Genomic DNA, 20,109 nt, shown 5'->3' with positions numbered 1-20,109 from the left:
TGAAATTTACCCATGCAGGTACAAACCTGCATTTGTACCCTTTTAAAATAAAAGTCGGAAAGAAAATATAAAAAGAGCACATTACTTAGAAAGGATAAAATTTATTTTTAAGTTTTCTTAAAAAGTAGATTTTCCTTAAACATTTCTACAGTCATTCCAAAATAGTTAATATCTTCCTATGGAAGTCAATTGAGTAATTTGATTAGTCAATCAGTTAGGAAAACAAATCCTATTATATGCTTGGCATAATGATTAATTTCTTCAATGACTATTTTTTATTTCATTTCTTGCCTCATTGCACATAATGATATCTTTTTCTAGAGGCCTTACACAATACTAGGGGAGTCTAGGATGAGTTAATTTTGTAGATTTTGACTCAAGGAGGAGGCAATCTGCCTACATTTTGGATCTGAAAATTACTCTATATTGTGATACCACAAACAACGTATAAGATTGATATATGGCATTTAGAATTACTACAGTTGATATCTGCAATTCATTCAAACCTTGAAAATCTAGTCATTCTGATGTACCTGAAAATGGGGAAAAAAAAAAAAAGCAAAGTAACATTAACATTGATGTTTATACTACATTGGTATCACCATCATATCCAAAACTAAGTGTGTTAGGGCTTTGGAGTACATTTATCATTAGTCTTCCATTTTGCTCTCCTCATTAGGAAGACCTCAGGTGCCAATGCAGTCAATGTCCTGTGTAAAAACATCATGTGTGAAGCCAAAATGCCCAGGTCAGAGTGCCACAATTATTCTCTGTTCTACTGGAATTGGAGGTATGTTGGGAGGTCTAATGGGCCATCCTCAAATCTGGTATGACATTTGTCACTTGGACTCTAAAAAAACACAGAAAATCCCTTATAAATACAGCTTCCTACAAATGCAGGCATTAACCTTTGTCTACAAGGAGAATAAAAACAGTAACTTCGACAAAGTGAGAGAGAAGACACACAATTCTCTCTACCGCTCTTATCCCACCTACTATTCTATTCACAATCATGCCTTTCTCTTTATTCTTCAGGGCACATGCTGCTCACAATCAGGTTAGCAGTTGCACATAAATTCTGGAAGAGGCCATTTTCACTAACAGCCAAACTCAGATTTCCGCTTTGGGCTTTTCTAGAACATTAAGCTAGAAACATAAATATGTCAATGATCTGAAATTCAGTAAAAACTAAATATGTTTTTGGAGTAAATCATGGATGAACATGTCTAGACTTCTGAAATCTCTCATTCTTTTTTTTTTTGGAATTCTGTTTATATTTGGGGAAGATGGGATGTTAAAAATGAATAATCTTATTTTTAAAAGTTCTACTGGATATTAATGATAAATATCAACATTGACAGATATAGCAGCATGGACCTGAACACTTTACCAGAGGTAGGAAGTCATCTAATAATGATATTTCATCACTAAAGTGATATCGCTAGCTTTGGTGTAGATATTAACTAAGGAGCCTGAAAATGTGTGTATGTATGTCACATTGTAGCCTAAAGAAATATTTTAGAGTAAACATGAGAGCTCTCTCTAAATTCTCTCATGATGAGGAGGTTGGTAAAATATTTGTAAAACAGGAGACAAATATTTTGAAGTCTTGTAAATAACTGGATGCTGAATTAAAGAGATCCCACTGGTTTTGCAGTATAATAATATTCTTACCCCATGGCAAAACAGCGAAGTTAGAAAAAAATACCAAAAGAGCAAGAAAACAATTTTATAATACTGTTTTTGTTTTCATTTATTTTCAAACATATCTGTTAGGGCAGTAGATATAAATGGATGTTAGTTTTAATCTAAGCCTTTGAGGAAGGTTGTGACCCTAATAAGAAATATAGCTCCAAAGGGTTTCAATGACCATGCACTAGAAGCAGCAAATACATTTCAGCTATCTGTACCATCAGGACAATGAAAGTCCAAATTAAACTCTTACTGGTAAAATTTGTGGTGTTGACTGGAAATACTTTGGAGTCATTCCTATAAGGATGTAAAGAAGTCCTCAGGCTTTTTAAATCCAAAATGATACATATGGTGCTCCAGTTACATACTGCTAATGTATCAGCCTCATATATGACCTTCTCTGAATTATTGGAGTTGAAGGTCTGCAAACGTTTCCAAAACTCCTTAATTGGGTTTGTCCAAAAGAAAGTATGGTGTTTGGAAGATGAGACTATTCAATGATGTGCATATAGATGTAAGATATTCTTTTATCTTTCTTTTTTTTTTTTTTTTTTTTGCTTCCCAATAGCATTTCAGTAAGTGGCTATGTTTGTAAGACCCTCTTTTGTGATTCCAACAACATGCAAAGAACAACTCTCAGCAGTTTGTTCAGCAGCGAATATACTCCAGGGCTCTGATACTACTTTCTCCGTTTTGGTTTACACCAGCCCTATTGATTACAGCCTCTGGTAACTGCTGTTTATAAGCACTTATGTCTGTGAATAACTCTTTTTTCAATTTTCCTTGCAGTCTCATTCTGTCTTCCTTTGGACTTCTACCATTTATAATATATACATAACCAATTTCTAATATAAAATGATTTCTGTTTAAAATAGAATCATGTTTCTGTTTTTCTGACTCTACCCTGATAGACTAGGATTGTATCCTTGATGTGCTTATCCAGCCATTGAGTCCAGAGGGTCCTTGATCAATTGACTCCAACTAGATATGTAGTTAAATCCTAACAGTAATAGTTGATTGCAGGTACCCTAAGTGAACTTTTGGAAGATAATATTGGCACCTGGGGTAGTTAACTTTATGGGTTACTTGGCTAGCCTATGGTGCGTAGTTTTGGGGTCAAACACTAGTCTGAATGGTGCTAAGATGATATTTTGCAGAAGTGATTAACATTTCCAATCATTTGACTTTAAGTAAAGCTACATCAATAATGTAGCTGGGCCTCACCCAATTAGTTGAAGTGCTTTAAGAGTAAAAATCGACATTTCCAAGATGAGAAGGAATTCTGGCTTAAGAAAGACAATAATATGCAAATATTGCCTGAGTTTCCAACCTGCTGGCTTCCCTACAGATTTTAATCTTACCAGCCCCCATAGTGCATGAGCCAAATTCTTCACGTTATGTCTTACATATACGTATATGGTGTCTTTGATGATGGAAACAAGGCTAGGGGGCATGGCACGTTGTGACTGTAGGCAAGAATGGTATCACTGGAAGCTGTAGAGTGGGGCAAGAAACAGCTATAGCGGGATCCTGAAGATAAGATTAGACATTCTGAGTTTTTTCTTAGGAACAGTAGAAAATGATAGATGGTTTTTGAACCTAGAAATGCAAACACGGAATTTGTATTTTAAGGTATTCCTTCCAACATCTTGATGGGAAAAAATCAGGATAAAGAGATGCTGCGGAATACTGCAGAATAGAAAATGACAATGACTTGTCCTGGAGATGATTAATTTCTGAAAAGATACACATATGCATGTATGCCTGTACACACATACACACGTGCACGCGCATACGCACCCACAAATACACGCAGAAAGCTCGAAAATTTTAAGGAGAAGAGCACAAAGGGACTTCTTCCGGAAATCATGAAACCTGAATTCTGGTCCTTACTTTGCATTTATTAGCTACATGTCTTTGCAGAAGTAACTTAAACCCATTTATGAAAAGGAAAACAAGAATTCGGTGAATCTTAAGACATCTTCTAGTTCTACCACTAAAGACAATTTAATTTTTGAAGGATTTATTATTTAGCCTGAAATTTTAAAAGGTCGACTAACCAAAGTTCTCCAGGGAAATCTGCCACTAATACAAATATTTTCATGGTAATGGAGAATAAAAGTATGTTCCATTCTGAACAAGACCGAGCTTTAAGACATGTAGTGGTTTGCTAATGAATAGATCATAGAAAAGAGATTTGAAAGCATAAAAGTTTAAACACATAAAAAAACTATACACTTGGAATTTTTATGAAAGCTCTCACAAGTAAATATTAAATAAAATAAAAATTAAACCGATTTCAAAAAAATAAGAACGTAAACAACATTTTATATATAAATATGAAATGCATCCAAAATGTAATGATATAAGGCAAAGTCAGAATAGACAGCTGTATACATTATGATTTGGGGATTATTTTAAAGGAAGAATTGCATTAAATTGGTCTAATTGTTGCTCTCATAACCAGTAACTGAACTAGGAAAAAAGTAGAATATACATGCATTACAGGTGGGGTACCTGCAGAACTTTTTGGAGTTTATCCCTTATTGGCATTTCTCTTTTAACACATTTGCTGTCAAACAGCCTTAATTAAAGAAAGTCCACTTATCTGTAATTCTTATAAATAAAGTATACGTCTTTGATTTATTTTAGGATTCTATACATTTTCCAGTAACTGTCAAAGAATATTGCACACCCCTTTCAATCTAGAAAGTCACTGACAGTTAATCTTCTTTTACGATTTTATGTAGAATATTACTGTTAGATAACTGATAAAAATATTCAGAAAGGTACATGGTGGTTCAGTGAACTTCTATTAATTTTAAATTTCACTACCCGAGAAAGAAAAAAAGTGACATTTGGCATTCAGGAGCTGACTTGGAAATCACAAATAATCAGTATATTCTCGTGTTTAGCATTTTAAAAATACAGAGAATTAGAAAATTAATATCAGAGAAGCAACAGTAACCAAGAGCAGGACTACCTCATAATCTTGTCTGAGCGCAAAGAAACACAAGAATATTGTCCAAACCACAAAAATCACCATACTAGCTAACGTGAATGGCTCCTGTTTATCATGACAACTTTAGCTTTTCTGACTTCTTGATCAAAATCTGGAAGTCTCTTTAGTTCTTGACAGTATACAATATGTAGCAAACCTCCATTTTTATAAATGCTCCTCAAAATTGCCTCACCAAAGCACAAGTTCAAGTTTTTCTTACTGAGAAACACTATGGTTCTCTATGATGTGCAGTCTCCCACTTTCCAATAATACAATAAACTCAATTGTATCTGACTACATGTATGTTCCTAGTGGTTTCTGAGAGAAGTAAAACTTCCATCAATACGTCACAGCCATAGCTCAAGAACAATAACAGCATGAATATCTACAATCTAAGTGTTTCTTCCTAAATGAGGCCACCATTCTCACTGTTGTATGGTCAACTTATACTGAATTTAGCATCAGTATTTGGGATTTATTTTGTTTTGTTTGTTTACAAAGAAATACAGTATTCTGTGACTTTGTTTCATCTGATCAGATCTCTACTGTTTATACTAAAGACTTTTTCTCTAGTATTCCAGTATCTGTTCCTATGGTTTGTTCACTTGTCTTTTGTCTTGGGTGTTTTTATTACTTGTTTGTTTTGTATTTTTTTAATCTATACTTGGAAAAGGTGAGAGAACAGATATAAAGATGATCAACTGTCTTAAAGCAGTCTTGGGATTGAGGAGTTCATAGATTCTCCTTAGAACAGACACCAGAAAATTTTGTCTTCTCTTCACCATTTGAAACCATATAAAATGCCTCTTTCTCAGTTTCGTCTTTAAGTCTCTGAAAATTTAGTTCTGTTTGTTTATTTATTTATTTATTTTTCTGCTCAGCTTCAGGTCTTTATTGGTCTTTAATTAAATTCCAGAGGCACAAGTTTGCATAAGCATTGTCCTTACCAACTATTGTAGTTCTAATTTGCCTTCTTAATGTGTTTCTTCCAGACCAATGACCTCCTTTTCCACATATTCTTGAAATAATGTTAAATTATATAAATTGCAATTTTTGTTCAAATTGGCACAACTTCACCAGGACAATGTAAGCTTGAACTAGCCACTTGATGAAATTTTAAGGTGAACAGAAATTTTACTGAGAAGCTCTCACAATAAATAGGGAAGAACTCCTCTAAAGGAAATAAAAACATTTCGTTTAGCATAGGAGATGCTTCACTTGTTTCTACTTGAGAAATTAATAAGTATTGACTTACTAATCATATAGTTTGTTGCATTCTTCAAGTACCCAAGTTATTTCAACCACACATTATTTTTGTATATTCATGCAAAAATGTCTTTTACTACATTTAAACTATCTGCTTTCTCCTAACAGAAAAATCGTGTTAGCTTTCTATAGTGATAGCCTCAGGTATGTAGGAAGTTGGCTCCATCTCACTTTTTTTTGTTTGTTTGTTTCACTTCTTGGTTTCTTTATTTTCACTTTAAAGTTTTTAAAGATTGATGAGAAAGAAATAATTGCAATGTTATATGTATACTCTAGGAGTATTTAAAATAGAAAAGGTATTCAAAATGCCTAAGAAAAAGAAGAGTTCATAAACTATTTGTTTCCTTTGGTGACTTTAAAAAGTACTTGCATAATAGCCTTCATTCATACTTACTGCAAAGAAAAGGTTCCAATACATAGTAAGAGTTCTATTGGGATGATTTATATAATCTTTAGAATTTAATTTATCATTTAAAAAATGTCAGCATAGTATTTGGTTTATACAAGATTAGAATTAAATATCTCACGATTTATGGTTAAGCTAACTGCATTTCCAGCATTATGTTTGTGAATTAAGAAAATAAATAGGTGTTGTTAATAGGTGTTTATATATACATATATATAAAATAAATAGTTGTATATATACATATATACACACACATAATAAATAGAATGATAATATCTGATATCTCTTTATAGAGTTCATTTTATACAAAATATCATGTTCACTGTTACATAATCTTTAGATGGCAAGACAATTTTTAAGTGGAAATAGAAGCAAAACATTGGTCAGCAATCATAATTCATCTTATGTATTTGAATGGCTAAGGTTAAGAAAACATGGCTGGGCAGGGTGGCTCACACCTGTAATCCCAGCACTTCGGGAGGCCGAGGCTGGTGTATTACCTGAGATCAGGAGTTTGAGACCAGCTTGACCAACATGGTGAAATCCCATCTCTACTAAAAAAATAAATAAATAAATAAATAAATAAATAGCCGGTCATGGTGGCGGGCACCTGTAATCTCAGCTACTTGAGAGGCTGAGGCAGGAGAATCACTTGAACCCAGGAAGCGGAGGATGCAGTGAGACGAGATTGTGCCACTGCGCTCAAGCCTGGGCGCGACAGAGTGAGACTCCCTCAAAAAAAAAAAAAAAAAAAAAGAAAAGAAAAGAAAGAGAGAAACCATGCGATGCGAATGCCTTTGCTAATATTATATGTACGCATGTACTATTTTTCATTTCAAATTTGTTAAAATATGTTATCATAAAGAAAAAATAGCTAAAGAGTTTTCACTGCTTATTGATTTTTATTTGAAGGTTATTACTGGTATTTTTTTCCTCATGTCTGAAAAAATATTAATTCATTACAGTAGTCCCCATTACTGGAGGGGATACATTACCAGACACTGTATGACTGAATTATTGATAGTACCAAACTGTACATATACTATGTTTCTCTGTCATACACACCCATGATAAAGTTTAATTTATCAGCGATGTCAGTAAGAAATTTACAACAATAAGATAAAGTAGAACAATTACAACAGTATACTGTAATAAAAGTGATGGCAAATGTGGTCTAGTTTTTTTTCTTTCTCTGTTTCTCAAGATAGCAATACTTTCAGATCATGGTTAACCACAGATAAGAAGACAGATAGGAAGGTTAACCACAGATAAGAACCACAGATAAGAATCACTCGTTTAAAATTGATGATTAATATAATATACAACCAGAATAAGTATAATAATTATGGGAAGTATAAATATGTATAGAAGATAATGGCTAGATTTCCTTTTTATTAAAAACATTCTTATGGTTTATCAAAATAAACAACATAATAATACATATATTGTTTTATTTAATATAATGGCTAAATTATGAAAAATTAGTTATCTTTTAATACTTTTGTTAAAATCTTTACATTTATTGTCTTTTTTAATGTTAATATTTTTTAAAAAAAATTTTGGGAGACAGGGTCTGGCTCTGTCTCACGGGCTGGAATGGCCCAATCTCAGCTTGCTGCAACCTCCACTCCCAGGCTCAAGCAATCCTCCCACCTCAGCCTCCCATGTATCTGGGACTACAGGCATGTGCCACCACACCTGGCTATATTTTTGTATTTTTAGTAGAGACAGGATTTTGCCATGTTGCCCAGGCTGATCTCAAACTCCTTAGCTCAGGCAATCCACCCACCTCAGCCTCCTGAAGAGCTTGGATTACAGACATAAGCCACTGTGCCCAGCCCATTTATTGCCTGTTTGTGCATTTTTATACGTTTATGCCTAAATACAGATATATATATGTGTATTAATAAATAACTTAATGCAGAGGTTTGGAGAAAGACAGCCAAATAGAAGGGTCCACTGATTGTCACCTCTGCAAGGAGACCAATTTAACAACCATCTACACGTAGACAAAAAGAACCTAATCAGAACCAACAATCAGGTAAGCACTCACAGTACCTGGTTTTAACTTCCTATTACTGAAAGAGGCACAGGCAGAGGGTAGGAGAGCCAATCTCAAATCACCAACACCACCCCTCTTCAGGCCCCTGGCAGCAGCCACATGGGAGAGGGAAGGCACGGGGATTGTGAGACATTGCATTGTTGCCCTGTCACAGTAGAAAGCAAAACCAGGCTGAAGTCGGCTGATGCTCACCCATGGAGGGAGTATTTAAACTAGCCCTAGCCAGAGGGGAATGACCCATCCGAACAATCAGAACCTGAGTTCTGGAAAGCCTCACAATTGTGGGCTAAAGTGCTCTGGGGCCTTAAATTTGCAAGGCAGTCTAGGAAATAAGGACTACAACTCCTGGGTGAGAACTAGTGCTGATATCCTTTAAGAGTCAGTGGTCTGGGGGCACATGACTTACTGAGAGACGCCACAGGGTAGTTAAAGGGAGTGCTTGCACTACCATTCCCCTAAACCCAGAGTACACAGCTCACAGTTTCAAAAAACACTCCTCCCTTCCACTTGAGAAGAGAGGGAAAAGTGAAGAGGACTTTGTCCTACCCCTTGGATACTAGCTCAGCCACAGCACGTTAGGCCAACAGTCAGAGTTGTGAAACCCCCCTTCCAGAACCTAGTTCCTAGACATCATTTCTAGACACATGGTGGTACAGAAGAGAACTCACTGCCTTGAAGGAAAGGACCCAGTCCTGGCAGGACCCAACACCTGCTTTCCCACCACCCTAGGCTCTGGATAACCAGCAGTGATACACAGATAGTTTGCAAAGGGCCTTCAGTGAGACGCTTGAGACTTGCTGGCTTCGAGTGAGACTCAGCCCGTTCCCAGCTTTAGTGGGCATGGGGAAAGACTCCCACTGCTTGAGGAAAGTGAATAGAAAAGTAACAGGAACTTCACCTTGCATCTGAGGTGCCAGAGCTAAACCACAGGGGGATAGAGCACGAAGTGGTGGCTCTTGAGATCCCTGATTTCAGGCCTTGGCTCCTGGATGACATTCCTGGACCTATCCTGGGCCAAAGGGAGCCAAGTGCCTTGAAAGGTGAGTCCCAGATCAGGAAGCACTCAGAACTTGACTGAAGAAATCTTGGGTCTTAAGGGAACATCAGCAGTACTTCCTATTGGCTTCTGGTGGTGGTGGCCACAGAGGGAGGATCCTCTGCCTGTGGAAAGGGGAGGCAGGAATGAGGACTATGTCTCATGGTTTGAGTGCTAGCTCAGCGACAATACAATAGAACACCAGGTAGAATGCTAAGGCTTTTGACTCCAGTCCCTGGATCCTAGCTAGCACCTCTGGACCTGCCTGGGACCAGGGAGAACCCACTGCACTCTGAAGGGAAGGACAAAAGCCTAGCTGGTTTCACCATTTGTTGATTATATAGCCCCAGGGCCTTGAGGGAATATAGATGGTAGCCAGGTAGTAGTTACAGCGGGCCTTGGGTGAGACCAAGTGTTCTGCCAGCTTCAGGGCTGACTTACCAGAGTCCCAGTAGTAGTGACCACAGGAGTGCTTGCATCACCCCACCTCCAGCTCCAGGTGGCTCACAACAGACAGAGATATTTTGTCTAGAAGAAAGTATGGGAAGAAAACAGGAGTCTCCACCTGGTAATCCAGAGAATTCTACCAGATCTTGTCTAAGTACCTCTATGACTCTGCAAGAACCACAGTACTACTGGGCTTGGGGTACCCATTAAAGCAGAAACAGCTTAGATCACAACATTCAAGTTATTTCAAATAGCTGGAAAGCCTTCCCAAGAAGGACAGCTATAAATAAACTCAGGCAGTCAAAACAATAAATACCAAACTCTTCAATGTCCAGACACCAAAGAATATCTACTAGCATCAACACTATCCAAGAAAACATGACCTCACCAAGTGAACTGGGCACTAGGGACCAATCTATACAAACAGATATATGTAACCTTTCGCAGAGAAAATTCAAAACATTGAGGAAACTCAAAAAAATTCAAGATAGTACAGAGAAGCAATTCAGAATTCTATCAGATAAATTTAACAGAAAGATTAAAATAATTAGAAAGAAGTAACCACAATTCTGTACCTTAAAATGCTATTCACTTATGGATGAATGCATCAGAGTTCTTTAAGCAAATGAAATGAAATAAAATAAAAATAAAATAAAATAAAATATAATAAAATAAAATAAAATAATTAGTGAGCTTGAAGACAGGCTATTTGTAAATACATAGTCAGAGGAGACAAAAAAAGAATAAGGCAATAAAGCACGTCTACAAGAGCTATAAAATCATCTCAAAAGGGAAATTCTAGGCATTGTTGGCTTTAAAGAGAAGGCAGAGAAAGAGATGGGGTAGAAAGAAAGTTTATTCAAAGAGATAATAATAGAGAACTTTCCTAATCTAGAGAAAGACATCAATATCCAAGTACAAGAGGGTTATAGAACACCAAGCAGATTCAACTCAAAGAAAAAACCTCAAGACATTTAATAATCAAACTCTCAAAGCTCAAGGCTAAAGAAATAATTGTAAAAACAGCAAGAGAAAAGAAACAAATAAAATACACTGGAGCTCCAACATGTCTGACAGCAGACTTTTCAGTGGAAGTTTCACAGGCCAGGAGAGAGTGGCATATTTAAAGTGCTGAAGGGAAAATAACTGTTACCCTGGAGTAGTGTATCTGGTGGAAATGTTCTTCAAATATGAAGGAGAAATAAAGACTTTCCCAGACAAACAAAAGCTGAGAGATTTCATCAATACCAGAATTTTCCTGCAAGAAATGCCGAAGGCAGTAATTCACTCAGCACATTAATGAGCAATAAATATTCATCAGAAGGCCAAAAACTTACTGATAATAGTAGGTACACAGAAAAACACAGACTATTTTACCACTGTAACTGTGGTGTGTAGTCTTATCCTAATTATAAAGATTAAATGATGAACCAGTCAAAAATAGTAACTACAACTTTGCAAGACACAGTACAATAAGAAATAAAGAGAAACAACAAAAAACTTAAAAACTGGGAAAACAAGGTTAAGGTAAGTATCTATTACATTTCTTCTGCTTGTTTTCTTGACTTTGTGTGGACAAATAATGTTATGTTGTTATCAGGTTAAAATAATGGGTTACAAGGGTTACTTGAAAGCCTCATGGTAATCTCAAACCGAAAAACATTCACTGGATACAAAAAAAATTAAAAAGCAAGGAACTAAATTGTAGCACCAGAGAAAATTACCTTCACTAATGGAAGACAAGAGGGAAAGAAAGAAGGAATTGAAAACCAAAAAGCAACCAGAAAACAAATAGCAAAATAGAAAAAAATCCTTACTTATTGATAATTGCATTAAATGTTCAATAACTAAACTCTCCACTCAAAAGATATAAACTGGCTGAATGGATTGAAAATAAGACCTATTGATCTATTGCCTACAATAAATGTATTTCAACTATAAAAACATACATAGAATAAAAATAATGGGATGGGAAAAGATATCTCATGCTAATGGAAACTAAAACAGAACAGAATTCATTGTACATATGTCAGACAAATTATATTTTAAGACAAAAACTGTAAGAAAAGACGGTCATTATTTAATGATAAAGGAGTTGATTCAGCAAGAGGATATAACAGTGTTAAATATATGTGCACACAACATGGGAGAATTCAGACATATAAAGAAAATATTATTAGAGCTAAAGAGAAAAATAGGTTCCAATACAGTATTAGCTGGAGACTTCAATAGCCCACTTTCAGCACTGGACAGATCTTTCAGGCAGAAAATCAACAACAAAAAAATCAGACTTAACCTACACTACAGACCTACACTATCTACCTCCTCTTTAAAGCCAACAATGCCTAGAATTTTCCTTTTGAGATTATTTTATAGCTCTTGTAGATGTGCTTTATTGTCTTATTCTTTTTTTGTCTCCTCTATGTATTTACAAATAGCCTGTCTTAAAGCTCACTGATCTATAGTGTGGATTAATACGGATCTAATAGATATTTATAGACCTTTTCATCCAAGAGCTGCAGAATACACATTTTATTCATTCAAGAGCTGCAGAATAGACATTAAACAATAACCCCCTGAATGACCACTATATCAATGAAGAAATTAAAAAGAAACAAAAATATTTTGAAACAAATGATAATAGAAACACAACATATTAAAACTTATGGGATACAGCAAAAGCAGTACTAACAAGGAAAGTTATAGGTGTAAGTGTCTACATCAAAAAAGTGAAAAAACTTCAAATAAACAATTGTATAATGCATCTTAAAGAAATAGGAAAACAAGAGCAAAACAGACTCAAAATTAGTACAAGAAATTATAAAAACCAGAGCAGAAATAAGTAAAGTTGAAAGGAAAAAAGCAATACTAAAGATCAATGAAACAAAAAGTGTTTTTTTTTTTTTTTTGAAAATATAAGAAAATTGACAAACCTTTAGCCAGACTAGGAAAAAAAGAGAGATCTAAATAAATATAATCAGAAATGATAAAGGAGACAGTACAACTGATACTACAGAAATTCAAAGAATCATTAGTGGCTACTATGAGCAACTAGATACAAATAAATTGGAAAATCTAGAAGAAATGAACAAATTCCTAGATGGATACAATCTATAGAGATTGATCCAGGAAGAAATCCAAAACCTGAACAGACTACTAACAATTAAGGAGAAATGAGATCAAAGCCATGATAAAAAGTTTCCCAGTAACATAAAGTCCAGGACATGATGTCCCACTGCTGAATTCCCCCAAACATTTAAAGAAGAACTAATACCAATCCTACTTAAACTATTCTGAAAAATAGAGGAAGGAGTACTTCCAAATTCGTTCTATGTGGCCAGTACCACCATAATACCAAAACCAAAGACACATTAAAAACTACAGGCCAATATCTTTGAAAAATATTGATGGTCATTGACAAAATACTAGCAAAACGAATTCAACAATACATTAGAAGGATCATTCATCATGGCCAAGTACGATGTATCCCTGGGATATAAGCATGGTTTAACATACACAAATCAATTAATTTGACACATCATTACAATATAATGAAAGATAAAATCCATATGTTTGTTTCAATTGATGCTGAAAAAGCATTTAATAGAATTCACTAACCCGTCTTTATAAAATCCTTCAATAAACTGGAGATAGAAGGGCCGTACCTCAAAATAAGAAAAGCCATATACAACAGAACCACAGCTAGTATTATATTGGATAGGGAAAAATTGACGGCCTTTCCTCCAAGATCTGGAACACAATAACAATGCCCACTTTCACCATTGTTATTCAACATAGTACTGGAAGAACCAGATGGAACTATCAGACAAGAGAAAGATATAAATGGCATTCAAATTGGAAAAGAAGTCAAATTATCCTTGTTTGGAGATGATATGATTTTATATTTGGAAAACCTTAAGACTCCAAAAGAAAACTATTATAACTGATAAAAAAAAATCAGTAAAGTTGCAGCATACAAAATAAACATACAAAAACCAGTAGCATTTTTCTATTCTAACAGTGAACAATGTGAAAAAGAAACAAAAAGTAATACCATTTACAATAGCTACACAAAATGAATTATTTAAAGGAGTGAAAGATCTCTGTAATGAAAATTCTAAGACATTGATGAAAGAAATTAAAAAGGAGACCAAAAAATGAAAATATATCCCATGTCCATGGAGTGGAATATCAATATTGTTAAAATGTACATACTACCCAAAGCAATCTACAGATTCAATGCAATCCCAATCAATATACTAATGACATTCTTCAAAGAAACAAGAAAAAAAAAATTCTAAAATATATATGGAAGCACAAAAGACCCAGAATAGCCAAAGCGTTCCCAAATAAAAACAACAAAACTAGGGGAATCACATTACCTGACTTCAAGTTATACTACAGAATTATAATATCCAAACAGTATGGTACTGGCATAAAAATAGACACATAGTCCAGTGAAACAGAAAAAAAGGAACCAACAAACGAATCCACAGACCTACAGTGAACTCATTTTCACAAAAGGTGCCAAGAAAATACACTGGAGAAAAGATGATCTTTTCAATAAATGATTCTGGGAAAACTAGATATCCATATGCAGAAAAATGAAATGACTCCTATTTCTAGTCATATAAAAAAATCAAATTAAGATGAATTAAAGACTTAAATCCAATACCTCAAATCATGAAACTACTTAAACATTGGTGAAAATATCCCAGACATTGGTTGGTCTGTTCAAAAATTTATTGAGTAATACTCCACAAGCACAGGCAACCAAAGCAAAAATAGACAAATGATTACATCAAGTTAAAAAGCTTCTGCACAGCAAAGGATACAATCGGAAAAAGTAAAGAGACAACCCACAAAATGGGAGAAAATATTTGCAAGCTACCACTCTGACAAGGGATTAATAACCAGAATATAAAAGGAGCTCAAATATCTCTAACATCTAACAATCCAGTCAAAGAATGGGCAAGAGATATGAATAGCCAGTTCTCAAAAGAAGACATACAAATGGCAAAAGACATATGAAAAGGTCCTCAACTTCATTGATCATCAGAGAAATGCAAATCAAGACTACAATGAAATATCTTCTAAGCACAGTTAAAATATTTTCTATACAAAAGATAGGAAATAAGAAATACTGGGCAGCATGTGGAGAAAAATGAACCTCCTTGTACACTGTTGGTGGTAATGTAAAACAGTAAAACCACTATGGAGAACAGTTTGGAGTTTCCTCAAAACACTAAAAATTGAGCTACCAAATAATGCAACAATCCCACTATGGGGTATACACCCAAAAGAAAGGACATCAGTACACTGAAGATATATCTGCACTCCTATGTTTGTTGCAGCACGTTTATAACAGCTAAAATTTGGAAGCAACCTGAGTTTCCATTAGCAGATGAATGGATAGAGAAAATGTGATACATATGCACAATGGAGTAAATTCAGTCATAAAAAATAATGAGATCCAGTCATTTGCAACAACACCGATGGAACTGCGGATCATTATGTTAAGTGAAATAAGCCGTATCAAGAAAGACAAACATCCTGTGTTCTCATTTATTTGTGGGATCTAAAAATCAAAGCAATTGAACTCACTGACATAGTGGGGGATGGTTACTAGAGGCTGGGTAAAGTAGTGGGGGCCTGGAAAGCAGGGAGTTAAAATTGGTTAATTGGCACGAAAAAAAGAAAGAATAATTCCTAATATTTGATAACACATCAGGGGAACCATAGTAGTAACTGTACATTTTTTTAAAAAGTTAGAGAAAGCAATTGGATTGTTTGCAACTCAATGGATAAATGCTTGAGTGGATGGATACCCCATTCTTCATGATACACCTTATTTCATATTGCATGTCGGAATCAAAACAGCTTTTGTATCCAGGAATATATATGTACTATATACCCATGAAAATTAAAAATTTAATAAAATTCAAAATAAAATAACTAGAAACTCCACTATCCTTATTACCACAAAGCTCAGGAAGTGTAAAGGTAAATAATGGAATTCCACCATTATAAATATCAAGGATCTTAGTAAGTCTAACCCTTACATGCCCCGAATTATTGCCTGTATCCTTGATGCTGCTAAGATAATATGCCTAGGCCCCACATGTAATCTCCTGAGTTAGTAACAGGCTGTTCCAAGCATTTGGAAGTTTTGAAATTTTACTCTATTACTGGTTAGTGTGACTAAATATGGCCAGAGACCCATATAAAATCTTCAGCTTTACTACAAACACAATCAAATTGTGTATTCAAAATTATCACCTGAAAGGCTCCTTGCATGATTTGAAACAGGAAAATTTGGTCTTCTGGAAAACGTATCAAGAAAATATGTTATTGATACAATGAAAAAAAAACCCTACCCATTATTGTTAATAACTGACACAAAACCACACAATGCTTGTATTTTTTTCCAACTAAAAATACAAATGTAAGATTTTCCTGACTACTGTCTAAGTCTATAAGGAAATGTCAAATTTAGGATTTTTAGAAATTCACCAAGAAAACACTTTAGAAGTAGACTTTCACCATAGATAACAAAGCAAGTTAAAGACTGCAACAGTGGACAGATTCTGAGAAAGATGAGGAAACAACATTATCTGATTCATCAGTATCCTCTTTCTTCTTTTTATTTGATCAGTGGTAATCTTACATATTATATTTTGACATGATCTTTTAATTAACAAAGCATTTTCTCAGTATGTTCATTCTTACCATAATGTTGTTACTTCTAAACACTAAGATTTTTTCCCATTGCCCTCAATTTAACCAATTGATAGGTCGCTCATCTTTTACCTAACCCTCCCGGCAAAAAACCTAAAAGCCATTTCATAAAACATTTATTTTATTTTATCTTATTTTTTTTGAGACGGAATTTCACCACTCAGGGCAACCTCTGCCTCTTAGTTTCAAATGATTCTCCTGCCTCAGTCTCCCAAGTAGCTGAGATCACAGGTATCCACCACCACGCCCGGCTAATTTTGTATTTTTAGTAGAGATGGAGTTTTATCATGTTGATCAAGCTGGTCTCAAACTCCTGACCTCAAGTTATCCACACACCTCAGCCTCCCAAAATGCTGGGATTACAGGTGTGAGCCACCTCACCCAGTTCATAAAGTATTTTAGAAGATAAAAATCTTTTAAAGTTCTCTAAAGTTTTTAATCACAAAATTATGCTAAAATTCAGTCTTGTTACATATGGAATTTTCACCCATATCAACAAAATATTTGTATGGAAGAATTACAGCTCTACCGGAAAAATTTAGCTCACCCAGAATGGGAAGTAATGTCGAGTTTATCTTTCGTTCAAGAGTTAGCCTCTATTATTTAGAGACATTCCAGTCTGCTTTACAGAGACTGATTGCCTCCATTCAAAGAATATGCCCTTTGAATATTCTTTTTTTTAAATTAATTTATTATTATTATACTTTAAGTTGTAGGGAACATGTGCATAACGTGCAGGTTTGTTACATATGTATACTTGTGCCATGTTGCTGTGCTGCACCCATCAACTCGTCATTTACATCAGGTATAACTCCCAATGCAATCCCTCCTCCCTCCCCCCGCCCCATGATAGGCCCTGGTGTGTGATGTTCCCCTTCCTGAGTCCAAGTGATCTCATTGTTCAGTTCCCACCTATGAGTGAGAACATGTGGTGTTTGGTTTTCTGTTCTTGTGATAGTTTGCTAAGAATGATGGTTTCCAGCTTCATCCATGTCCCTACAAAGGACACAAACTCATCCTTTTTTATGGCTGCATAGTATTCCATGGTGTATATGTGCCACATTTTCTTAATCCAGTCTGTCACTGATGGACATTTGGGTTGATTCCAAGTCTTTGCTATTGTGAATAGTGCTGCAATAAACATACATGTGCATGTGTCTTTATAGCAGCATAATTTATAATCCTTTGGGTATATACCCAGTAATGGGATGGCTGGGTCATATGGTACATCTAGTTCTAGATCCTTGAGGAATCGCCATACTGTTTTCCATAATGGTTGAACTAGTTTACAATCCCACCAACAGTGTAGAAGCGTTCCTATTTCTCCACATCCTCTCCAGCACCTGTTGTTTCCTGACTTTTTAATGATCGCCATTCTAACTGGTGTGAGATGGTATCTCAAAGGATCAATAACTAATTCACTTCTGATAAGGGATCAATAACTAATTCACTTCTGATAAGATAAATTCCCAATAGCTACTATGTCCTTATTAGGACACACTTTCTGCTCTGGAACCCAAATGAACCAGTTTAAACTTGAATTTATTAGCCAGAATTGTCATGGATAAAGCACAGCCTTTTATTTTGTTTACCCTAGAAGGAAATAATGCTATAGCAAACACTTCTCATTGCAGGTGTATAAAAGCTGCAGATCACATAGAACAGCAGTTGTCTTTTGCTGGAGGCATTTAGCAGGCATTCAACAGGCATTTAACAGGAAAGACAATAGAAATGTTAAGGGTGTGACTGACATACTTAATTGCTAAAATAAACTTGTTTGTATCTTGGTTTATAAAAGTGTAACATGCCCACTGTGTCAAACCTGAGAAAATTAAAATTCCTTAATCCTACTATAATTCTAAAAAAAAAACATTTAATATGCCCAGCTGTATCTGTACAGAACCTGCCATTATCTAGCAACATCTGCTTCTAGAAAAGTCCAAAAGACGACCTAAATAAAAGGAATTTTTACATTACCCATTCTTTCAATAAATTACATAAAACATATATACATACATAAATGCATAGCACATACTTTGATTTTTTAAGAAAACAACTATAGCATTTGTAGAAAGCTGTTCATCAAAATGGGACTCCGTTTCACAACAGATTAGTTATACCCTCAGTCAACTGCTGAAGGCTCACATACGGCATTGTCAAACGGCTTATGTTTAAAATATTAAAATTGTTTTCAAAATAAATACACTACAAATAAATAAACATACAAATAAATATGGTTTGGATCTGTATCCCCACCAAATCTCATGTCGAATTGTAAACTCTGATGTTGCAGGTTGGACTGGTGGAAGGTGGTTGGATCTTGGGGAGAAATTTCTCATGAACCATTTAGCACCATCTTTCCTGACACTGTAGTTGCGATCCAGGTTTCCGTGAAACCTGGTAGTTTAAAAGTGTTTGGGATCTCTCCCCCCCACCTTGCTCCTACTAGCGCCATGTGAGATGTCTTGCTCTCACGTTGTCTTCCACCATGATTGGAAGCTTCCTGAGATCTCCCCAGAAGCAGACGCCATTATATTTTCTGTATACCCTGCAGAACCATGCGCCAATGAAAACTTTTCTTCTTTGTGGTGCAGTCTTGCTCTGTCACCCAGGCTGAGTGCAGTGGTGCTATGGCAGCTCACTGCCTCATCCCTAATAGCTGGGATTACAGGTGTGCACCACCACGCCAGGCTTATTTTTTTTTTAGTAGAAACGGGATTTTACCATGTTGGCCATGCTGGTCTTCAACTGACCTCAAACCATCCGCCCGCCTCTGCCTCCCAAAGTGCTGGGATTACAGGCATGAGTTACCGCGTCTGGCACTCCTCTATTTTTAAATTACTCATTTCAGGTATTTGTAACAATGCAAGAACGGACTAACACATAAAATACCCCTAAAAATACAGCTATTTAATAGCAAAACAAAGGTATATGAAACCATGTCTGAAATTATTACTGAACAGAAGTAAAAATCGTATCTTTGTGTGTCTATTATGTGCAAGATGTTACTAAATATCTGGAAATTAGTTGAAGATAACGGTAAAAAGTATTTAACAGATAAAAATGATCCAAATTTCTTTTTGTAAAAATTTCCTATTACAGAAATAAAATGCTTTTGTCAACAGTCCTCTGAATTAACACTGAAAATACGTTTTTCTTTGTGTATTAGTAAATGTAAAATATATTACTAAATGAGATAGAGAAGTGAGATCACATTAACAAACGTAAGAAATCTTCAGAAGCAAATATTTTGGTCCAAGTGCTTTAGAGCAGACAAAAACTCTCATAACATCTCAGCAGACATAAGTCTGTCGGAATTCTTTTCTTGGATTTATTAAGCTGCTACAGATGGATAAATAGCAACATGTATTTGCTAAAATCATTCTTCACAGTCTTTAATCTCCACAGTGAGGATGTGATATAAACCGTTGGATATTCTTGAAAACAAGTCATTTTCATTC

At 35.2% G+C, this 20,109-nt stretch overlaps 1 long non-coding RNA gene across 1 annotated transcript in view; it reads left to right on the top strand.

The window, feature by feature from the left end:
* Positions 1–20,109, top strand: part of LOC105466316 (uncharacterized) — a 110,608-nt gene that overhangs the window by 50,776 nt on the left and 39,723 nt on the right. The window contains exon 2 of the long non-coding RNA XR_011619364.1: positions 680–790. This is a non-coding gene — a long non-coding RNA (uncharacterized lncRNA). The remainder of the gene's footprint in view (positions 1–679; positions 791–20,109) is intronic.

This window comes from Macaca nemestrina, chromosome 2, assembly GCF_043159975.1.
Source record: "Macaca nemestrina isolate mMacNem1 chromosome 2, mMacNem.hap1, whole genome shotgun sequence".
Taxonomy (NCBI): Eukaryota; Metazoa; Chordata; class Mammalia; order Primates; family Cercopithecidae; genus Macaca; species Macaca nemestrina.
The sequence above is the reverse complement of the archived record's forward strand: the minus strand, read 5'-3'. Positions and strand labels throughout refer to the sequence as shown.